Below are 9,068 nucleotides of genomic sequence, written 5' to 3'. Positions count from 1 at the left end.
ATAATTTACATTCTGTGTAAATGTAATTCTGTGTGATTAGTTAGGTATTTAGTAAATAAATAATTGAACCCAATTTTGTATTGCTGATTCAACTTGTTAGCCAGGGTTCGTGAAGATAACCAAGAATTTACAACTTTCAGATGAGACTGAAATAAGGTGACGATTAATATTGACTGCTATTGATGTAAAATATTACTAGGTCTTTAAGAGTTTATTCGGAAGATAACAGCTCTATAAACACTCTTTCGTGGTGCCCCGACTTTCTAGTTAATTACATTTACCTGATTAGCTTAATCAGGTAATATTAATTACAGAGAAAGGACTTTATAGAATAGCATGTCATATCACTTAATCCGGCATAGCCAAAGACACGACAGTGGTGACCGTGTTACCTAGCCTCAGTGCAATGGGCAGCTGGGAGGAGGTGCTCTTGTTCTCCATGGACTTTACAGTGTCCCAAAACATTTTGGAGTTAGAGCTACAGGATGCAAATATCTACTTGAAAAAGCTAGCCTTTGCTTTCCTGACTGACTGCGTGTATTGGTTCCTGACTTCCCTGAACAGTTGCATATCGCGGGGACTATTCGATGCTATTGCACTCCGTCACAGGATGTTTTTGTGCTGGTCAAGGGCAGTCAGGTCTGGAGTGAACCAAGGGCTATATCTGTTCTTAGTTCTGCATTTTTTGAAAGGGGCTTGCTTATCTAACATGGTGAGGAAATTACTTTTAAAGAACGACCAGGCATCCTCGACTGATGGGATGAGGTCAATATCCTTCCAGGATACCCGGGCCAGGTTGATTAAAAAGGCCTGCTCGCAGAAGTGTTTTAGGGAGCGTTTGACAGTGATGAGGGGTGGTCGTTTGACCGCGGACCCATAGCGGATACAGGCAATGAGGCAGTGATCGCTGAGATCCTGATTGAAAACAGAGGTGTATTTGGAGGGCAAGTTGGTCAGGATAATGTCTATTTAGTCCTTTGATTTAGTCCAAACTTTGATATTTTGTTGAAATGGAGATGTGAATCCAACATATCAATTATTAATGTGTAGACCATATCTGCATTCTTTGCATTGGCTGTGTCTCAATCCACCGCATCCACCTATGTCGTACTTCCGCATCTGCGGTGAAAGGTGACACAGCTAGAGCGGTGTTTGTCAGACCATGAGAACTCCCAAAAATCGGTCTTCTCACAAAATTATCTGTAGCGTCCCAGCGGTTTGGCCCCTCTATGGAAAGATGAGACTTTCATGAACACGATGGTGTTCTCCGTTTTGCTCTACAACCTCCAAAAATGTAAGGAGACTCGTCTGAAGTCGGTACAGCCAATTTGCCAACTTCTGTCTGCAGCATCCGAACAGTTTGGACCACACACAAATATGACCCCTCTGTGGAAAGGTGAGATTCTCACAAACACGTACATGTCAGTGGCCCGACAAGACTCGTCTGAATGTCCCCAGGACCAGTTGAAAAAATGTATGGAAGTATCAATGTAGACTGTTTAGTATCAAGAAGAAGTGGTTAAATACAGTGGCTTGCTAAAGTATTCACCCCTCTTGGCATTTTTCCTATTTTGTTGCCTTACAATCTGGAATTAAAATATATTTTGTGGGGGTTTGTATCATTTGATTTAAACAACATGCCTACCACTTTGAAGATGCTAAATATCTCTATAAGCTTGGCACATCTAGCCACTGGGATTTTTGCCCATTCTTCAAGGCAAAACTGCTCCATCTCCTTCAAGTTGGATGGGTTCCGCTGGTGTATAACAATTTTTAAGTCATACCACAGATTCTCAATGGGATTGAGGTCTGGGCTTTGACTAGGCCATTCCAAGACATTTAAGTGTTTCCCCTTAAACCACTCGAGTGTTACTTTAGCAGTATGCTTAGGGTCATTGTCCTGCTGGAAGGTGAACCTCCGTCCCAGTCTCAAATCTCTGGAAAACTGAAACAGGTTTCCTTCAAGACTTTCCCTGAATTTAGCGCCATCCATCATTCCTTCAATTCTGACCAGTTTCCCAGTCCCTGTCGATTAAAAACATCCCAACAGCATGATGCTACCACCACCATGCTTCACTGTGGGGATGGTGTTCTCGGGTTGATGAGAGGTGTTGGGTTTTCACCAGACATAGTGTTTTCCTTGATGGCGAAAAAGCTCAGTTTTAGTCTCATCTGACCAGAGTACCTTCTTCCATATGTTTGGGGAGTCCCACATGCCTTTTGGCGTGCACCAAATGTGTTTGCTAACATTCTTTCTTTAAGCAATGGCTTTTTTCTGGACACTCATCCGTAAAGCACAATTCTGTGGAGTTTACGGCTTAAAGTGGTCCTGTGGACAGATACTCCAATCTCCGCTGTGGAGCTTTGCAGCTCCTTCAGGGTCATCTTGGTCTCTTTGTTGCCTCTCTGATTAATGCCCTCATTGCCTGGTCTGTGAGTTTTGGTGGGCGGCCCTCTCTTGGCACGTTTGTTGTGGTGCCATATTCTTTCCATTTTTAATAACATCCGTGGGATGTTCAAATTGTCTGATATTTTTTATAACCCAACTCGGATCTGTACTTATCCACAACTTGCTCCTTGGTCTTCATAGTGCCGCTTGCTTGGTGGTGCCCCTTGCTTAGTGTTGTTGCAGACTCTGAAGCCTTTCAGAACAGCTGTACAGTTGAAGTTGGAAGTTTACATATACCTTAGCCAAATACATTTAAACTCAGTTTTTCACAATTCCTGACATTTAACCCTAGTAAAAATGCCCTGTCTTAAGAATTTGAAATGTCAGAATAATAGTAGAGAGAATGATTTATTTCGGCTTTTATTTCTTTCATCACATTCCCAGTGGGTAAGAAGTTTACATACACCCAATTAGTATGTGGTAGCATTGCCTTTAAATTGTTAAAACTTGGGTCAAACGTTTCGGGTAGCCTTCCACAAGTTTCCCACAATAAGTTGGGTGAATTTGGGCCCATTCCTCCTGACAGAGATGGTGTAACAGTCAGGTTTGTAGGCTTCCTTGCTCACACATGCTTTTTCTGTTCTGCCCACAAATGTTCTATAGGATTGAGGTCAGGGCTTTGTGATGGCCACTCCAATACCTTGACTTGTTTTCCTTAACCTGTTAGGGCTAGGGGGCAGTATTTGCACGGCTGGATAATTTTTTTTTACCCGATTTAATCTGGTTACTAATCCTACCCAGTAACTAGAATATGCATATACTTATTATATATGGATAGAAAACACTCTAAAGTTTCTAAAACTGTTTGAATGGTGTCTGTGAGTATAACAGAACTCATTTGGCAGGCAAAACCCTGAGACATTTTCTGACAGGAAGTGGATACCTGATGTGTTGTATTACCTTTAAACCTATCCCATTGAAAAACACAGGGGCTGAGGAATATTTTGGCACTTCCTATTGCTTCCACTAGATGTCACCAGCCTTTACAAAGTGTTTTGAGTCTTCTGGAGGGAGATCTGACCGAACAAGAGCCATGGAACGATGATGTCCCATTAGACACCTGGCGCGCGAGTTCATGTTGGGTACCCTCGTTCCAATACGTTATAAAAGAGTATGCATTCGTCCACCTTGAATATTATTCATGTTCTGGTTAAAAAAGGCCCTAATGATTTATGCTATACAACGTTTGACATGTTTGAACGAACGTAAATATATTTTTTCCCCTCGTTCATGACGAGAAGTCCGGCTGGCTTAGATCATGTGCTAACAAGACGGAGATTTTTGGACATAAATGATGAGCTTTTTTGAACAAAACTACATTCGTTATGGACCTGTGATACCTGGAAGTGACATCTGATGAAGAGAATCAAAGGTAATGGATTATTTACATAGTATTTTCGATTTTAGATCTCCCCAACATGGCGTCTAGTCTGTATCGCAACGCGTATTTTTCTGGGCGCAGTGCTCAGATTATTGCAAAGTGTGATTTCCCAGTAAGGTTATTTTTAAATCTGGCAAGTTGATTGCGTTCAAGAGATGTAAATCTATAATTCTTTAAATGACAATATAATATTTTACCAATGTTTTCTAATTTTAATTATTTAATTTGTGGTGTTGACTTGACTGCCGGTTATTGGAGGGAAACGATTTCCTCAACATCAATGCCATAGTAAAATGCTGTTTTTGGATACAAATATGAACTAAAAATGCATGCATTGTCTAACATAATGTCCTAGGAGTGTCATCTGATGGAGATTGTAAAAGGTTAGTGCATCATTTTAGCTGGTTTTATGGTTTTGGTGACCCTGTCTTTGAATTGACAAAACATTACACACAACTCTTGTAAATGTACTGTCCTAACATACTCTAAATTTATGCTTTCGCCGTAAAACCTTTTTGAAATCGTAAAACGTGGTTAGATTAAGGAGATGTTTATCTTTCAAAGGGTGTAAAATAGTTGTATGTTTGAAAAATTTGAATTTTGACATTTATTTGGATTCAAATTTGCCGCTCTTGAAATGCACCTGCTGTTGATGGAGTGCACCACGGGTGGCACGCTAGCGTCCCACCTAGCCCATAGAGGTTAAGCCATTTTGCCACGGCTTTTGGGTCAGAAGTTTACATACACTTAATTAGTATTTGGTAGCATTGCCTTTACATTTTTTTAACTTGGGTCAAACGTTTCGGGTAGCCTTCCACAAGCTTCCCACAATAAGTTGGGTGAATTTTGGCCTATTCCTCCTGACATAGATGGTGTAACTGAGTCAGGTTTGTAGGCCTCCTTGCTCACACATGCTTTTTCAGTTCTGCCCACACATTTTCTATTGGTTTGAGGTCAGGGCTTTGTGATGGCCACTCCAATACCTTGACTTTGTTTTCCTTAAGCCATTTTGCCACAACTTTGGAAGTATGCTTGGGGTCATTGTTCATTTGGAAGACCCAATTGCGACCAAGCTTTAACTTCCTGACTGATGTCTTGAGATGTTGCTTCAATATATCCACATAATTTTCCCCTCCTCATGATGCCATCTATTTTGTGAAGAGTACCAGTCTCTCCTGCAGCAAAGTACCCCCACAACATGATGCTGCTACCCCCCTGCTTCACGGTTGGGATGGTGTTCTTCAGCTTGCAAGTCTCCCCCTTCTTCCTCCAAACATAATGATGGTCGTTATGGACAAACGGTTCTATTTATGTTTCATCAGACCAGAGGACATTTCTCCAAAAAGTACATTCTTTGTCCCCATGTGCAGTTGCAAACCGTAGTCTGGCTTTTAATGGCGGTTTTGGAGCAGTGGCTTCTTCCTTACTGAGAGGCCTTTCAGGTTATGTCGATATAGTACTCGTTTTACTGTGGATATAGATACTTTGTTACCTGTTTCATCCAGTTTCTTCACAAGGTCCTTTGCTGTTGTTCTGGGATTGATTTGTACTTTTCACACCAAAGTACGTTAATCTCTAGGAGACAGAACGCGTCTCCTTCCTGAGCGGTATGACGGCTGCGTGGTCCCACGGTGTTTATACGTGTGTACTATTGTTTGTACAGATGAACGTTGTACCTTCAGGCGTTTGGAAATTGCTCCCAATGATGAACCAGACTTGTGGAGGTCTACCATTTTTTTCTGAGGTTTTGGCTGATTTCTTTTGATTTTCTCATGATGTCCAGCAAAGAGGCACTGAGTTTGAAGGTAGGCCTTGACATACATCCACAGGTGCACCTCCAATTGACTTAAATTATGTGAATTAGCCTATCAGAAGCTTCGAAAGCAATGACATTATGTTCTGGAATTTTCTAAGCTGTTTAAAGGCACAGTCAACTTAGTGTATGTAAACTGCTGACCCACTGGAATTGTGATACAGTGCATTATAAGTGAAATAATCTGTCTGTAAACAATTGTTGGAAAAATTACTTGTGTCATGCACAAACCAACTTGCGAAAACTATAGTTTGTCAACAAGAAATTTGTGGAGTTGTTGAAAAACGAGTTTTAATGACTCTATGCTAAGTATATGTAAACTTCTGACTTCAACTGTATATATACTGAGACCATGTGACAGATCATGTGACACTTAGATTGCACATAGGTGGACTTTATTTAACTAATTATATGATTTCTGAAGGTAATTGTTTGCACCAGATCTTATTTAGGGGCTTCATAGCAAAGGGGGTGAATACATACACACACACCACTTTTCCATTTGTAATTTATTTTTATTTTTTGAAACAAGTAATTTCTTTCATTTCACTTCACCAATTTGGACTATTTTGTGTATGTCCATTACATGAAATCCAAATAAAAATCTATTTAACCTGTTGGGGCTACAGGTTAGCAATGAACCCCGAGTCGGGATTGCTAACAAGGCTGGAAATTCAAAACATCAAAAATCTAATAATTTCAATTTCTCAAACCATCAACTATTTTACACAATTTAAAAGATAAACATCTCCTTAATCTAACCACATTGTTCGATTTTCAAAGAGGCTTTACGGCAAAAGCATAAAGTTAGATTATGTTAGGACAGTACATAGCCACAAAAGTACAAACATCCATTTTCAATTCAAGGTCAGGCGTCACCAAAAGCAGAAACCAGCTAGAATTATGCACTAACCTTTGTCAATCTCCATCAGATGACACTCCTAGGACATTATGTTATACAATACATGCATTTTTTGTTCCATCAAGTTCATATTTATATCCAAAAACAGCATTTTACAGTAGCGTGAAATTCAGATTTTTTTCTTCTCTGAAATGCTTCCGGTGAACATAACAAAATTACTATTCGACAACATTGGTAAATTATAATATTGTCATTCAAAGAATAATATATTATCATCTCGTAATTGCTACCGAATGGCCAGATCTCAAAATAACTTTACTGGGAAATCACATTTTGCAATAAACGGGGTGCTATGCTAAGAACAACAGGCTATGCTATACAGTTAGCATCATCTAAAATCGATAATAACATTGTAAATACCCCCTTACCTTTGATTATCTCCATCAGAAGGCAGGATCCCAGGTCCGGAAGGCATTCCAGGTCCGGAACAAATGTGGTTTCTTTTGACAAAGTTCATAATTTATGTCCAAATAACACCAAGTACTTAGCGTTCATTATGCTCCCACAAAACGTGGTTGGGGGGCTGGTAAAATCACGCTGAAAAGCTAAAAAAACCTAGTAAATAATCTATTTATGTTCGTTCAAACATGTCAAATGTTGTTTAGCATTAATCTTTTTGTCCATTTTTAACGTTAAACATCAGTAATATTTTCACACAACCTATCCTATGTCTAGATAAAAAATGATGACAAACTCACGTTTCTCAGATTTATGCGCAGGTGCAAAAAAATGAAGTGATGACATGTCAACTTCCTTGGATTCTAATTTGCTCTCTGTTTATCATAGACGCTTCAAACAACTTTATAAAGATCGTTGACATCTAGTGGAAGCCGTAGGTGTTGCGAAATGAATCCTTTCTCACTATGGTATCTATAAAACAATGACACTAAATAGTACAGTCACAAAATTCACATTTTTTTTAATCTATTTTTCACAGGTTTTTGCCTGCAATATGAGTTTTGTTATACTTACAGACACCATTCAAACTGTTTTAGAAAATTCAGAGTGTTTTCTATCCGAATGTGTTAATAATATGCATATCCTAGCTTCTGAGTTGGTGTAGGAGGCAGTTTTCAAAATGTCTCAATACTGCCCCCGAGCCCCAACAGGTTAAATTACAGATTGTAATGTAACAAAATAGGGAAAATGCCAAGGGGGGTGAATACTTTTGCAAGGCACTGTACATGTAAAAAGATATATACATGTATTCATTTTTTTTATATATATATATCTCAGATATAGGACAGACACTTCAGAACAAACTTCCTTCAGATGTTTTTAGGGGGGACTATCTGTTTTTCCATGTAGTGAATCTGTTAATCAATGCATTTGTATGGGTAAATAATGATGGACTGTCCAGGTGAAGCATTCCAGGTGAAGCTGGTTGAGAGAATGCCAAGAGTGTGCAAAGCTGTCACCAAGGCTAAAGGTGGCTACTTTGAAGAATCTCAAATACAAACTATAACACTTTTTTGGTTACTACGTGATTCCATATGTGTTATTTCATAGTTTTGATGTCTTCACTAATATTCCACAATGTTGAAAATATTAAAAATAAGTAACAACCCTGGAACGAGTACTGTAGGTGTGTTCAAACTTTTGACTGGTACTATAGTTTATGGAACTCTATGGTGTTTAGCTACATTTTATACCGTTTTTACAAGTCGAAGCGTGGAAAATGTAATTAGCCATGGTCTTCTTTATGTCAATAAATGAATTTTGTTGCATGTTTTAAGCTTGCATTAGAAGTTCCGGTTACATGGATGGATCAAGTTACATGGATGTTTATAGATAGATAATAATAAACCGCGAGTAGCAGCAGTGTAAAAACAAATGTAATTAGTCCGGGTGGCCATTTGATTATTTGTTCAGCAGTCTTATGGCTTGGGGGTAGAAGCTGTTAAGGAGCCTTTTGGACCTAGACTTGGCACTCCGGTACCGCTTGCCGTGTGGTAGCAGAGAGAACGGTCTGGAGTCTTTGACAATTTCAGACTATGGCTTTTCAGATTTGCAGAGCAGCATGTACCTGATTCCAAATCGGTGGCCGTGCGGTTAGACTGTATGCCCTGAGAATGGTCAGTGGTTTGATCCCTGGTTGAGTCATACTAAAGAAAATGGGACCTGAAGCCTCTCTGCTTGGCACTCAGCATTAAAGCTGCAGTATGTAGCTTTGTGCGTGACCTGACAGAATTCACATAGAAATGTGTGTTATAAATCTGTAATTCTGACTGAAAGCAAGTCTGATATGCGGTCGATCTGTTCTATGTGTGCTATTTCTATGCTTTCCCCCTTAACTTCAGTTTTTGCATCTTTTTACTTTTGGTTTTGTACACCAGCTTGTTTAGATGGTACACTTATTTTCTACACTAAACACAAAACAGCCTGTTTTGTCAAATAAACTGATGTTTTTGAGTTTTAGCAAGCAGGTAATGGTGGAGCGATTGCGCCATAATTGGGGGTATGGCCCTGCGTCAAACTAGCATCGGATAAGGCCTACTAACTT

The sequence above is a fragment of the Salmo salar genome, chromosome 04 (assembly GCF_965601325.2).
Source record: "Salmo salar chromosome 04, fSalSal1, whole genome shotgun sequence".
In the NCBI taxonomy this organism is placed as follows: Eukaryota; Metazoa; Chordata; class Actinopteri; order Salmoniformes; family Salmonidae; genus Salmo; species Salmo salar.
This window is presented reverse-complemented; position numbering follows the sequence as displayed.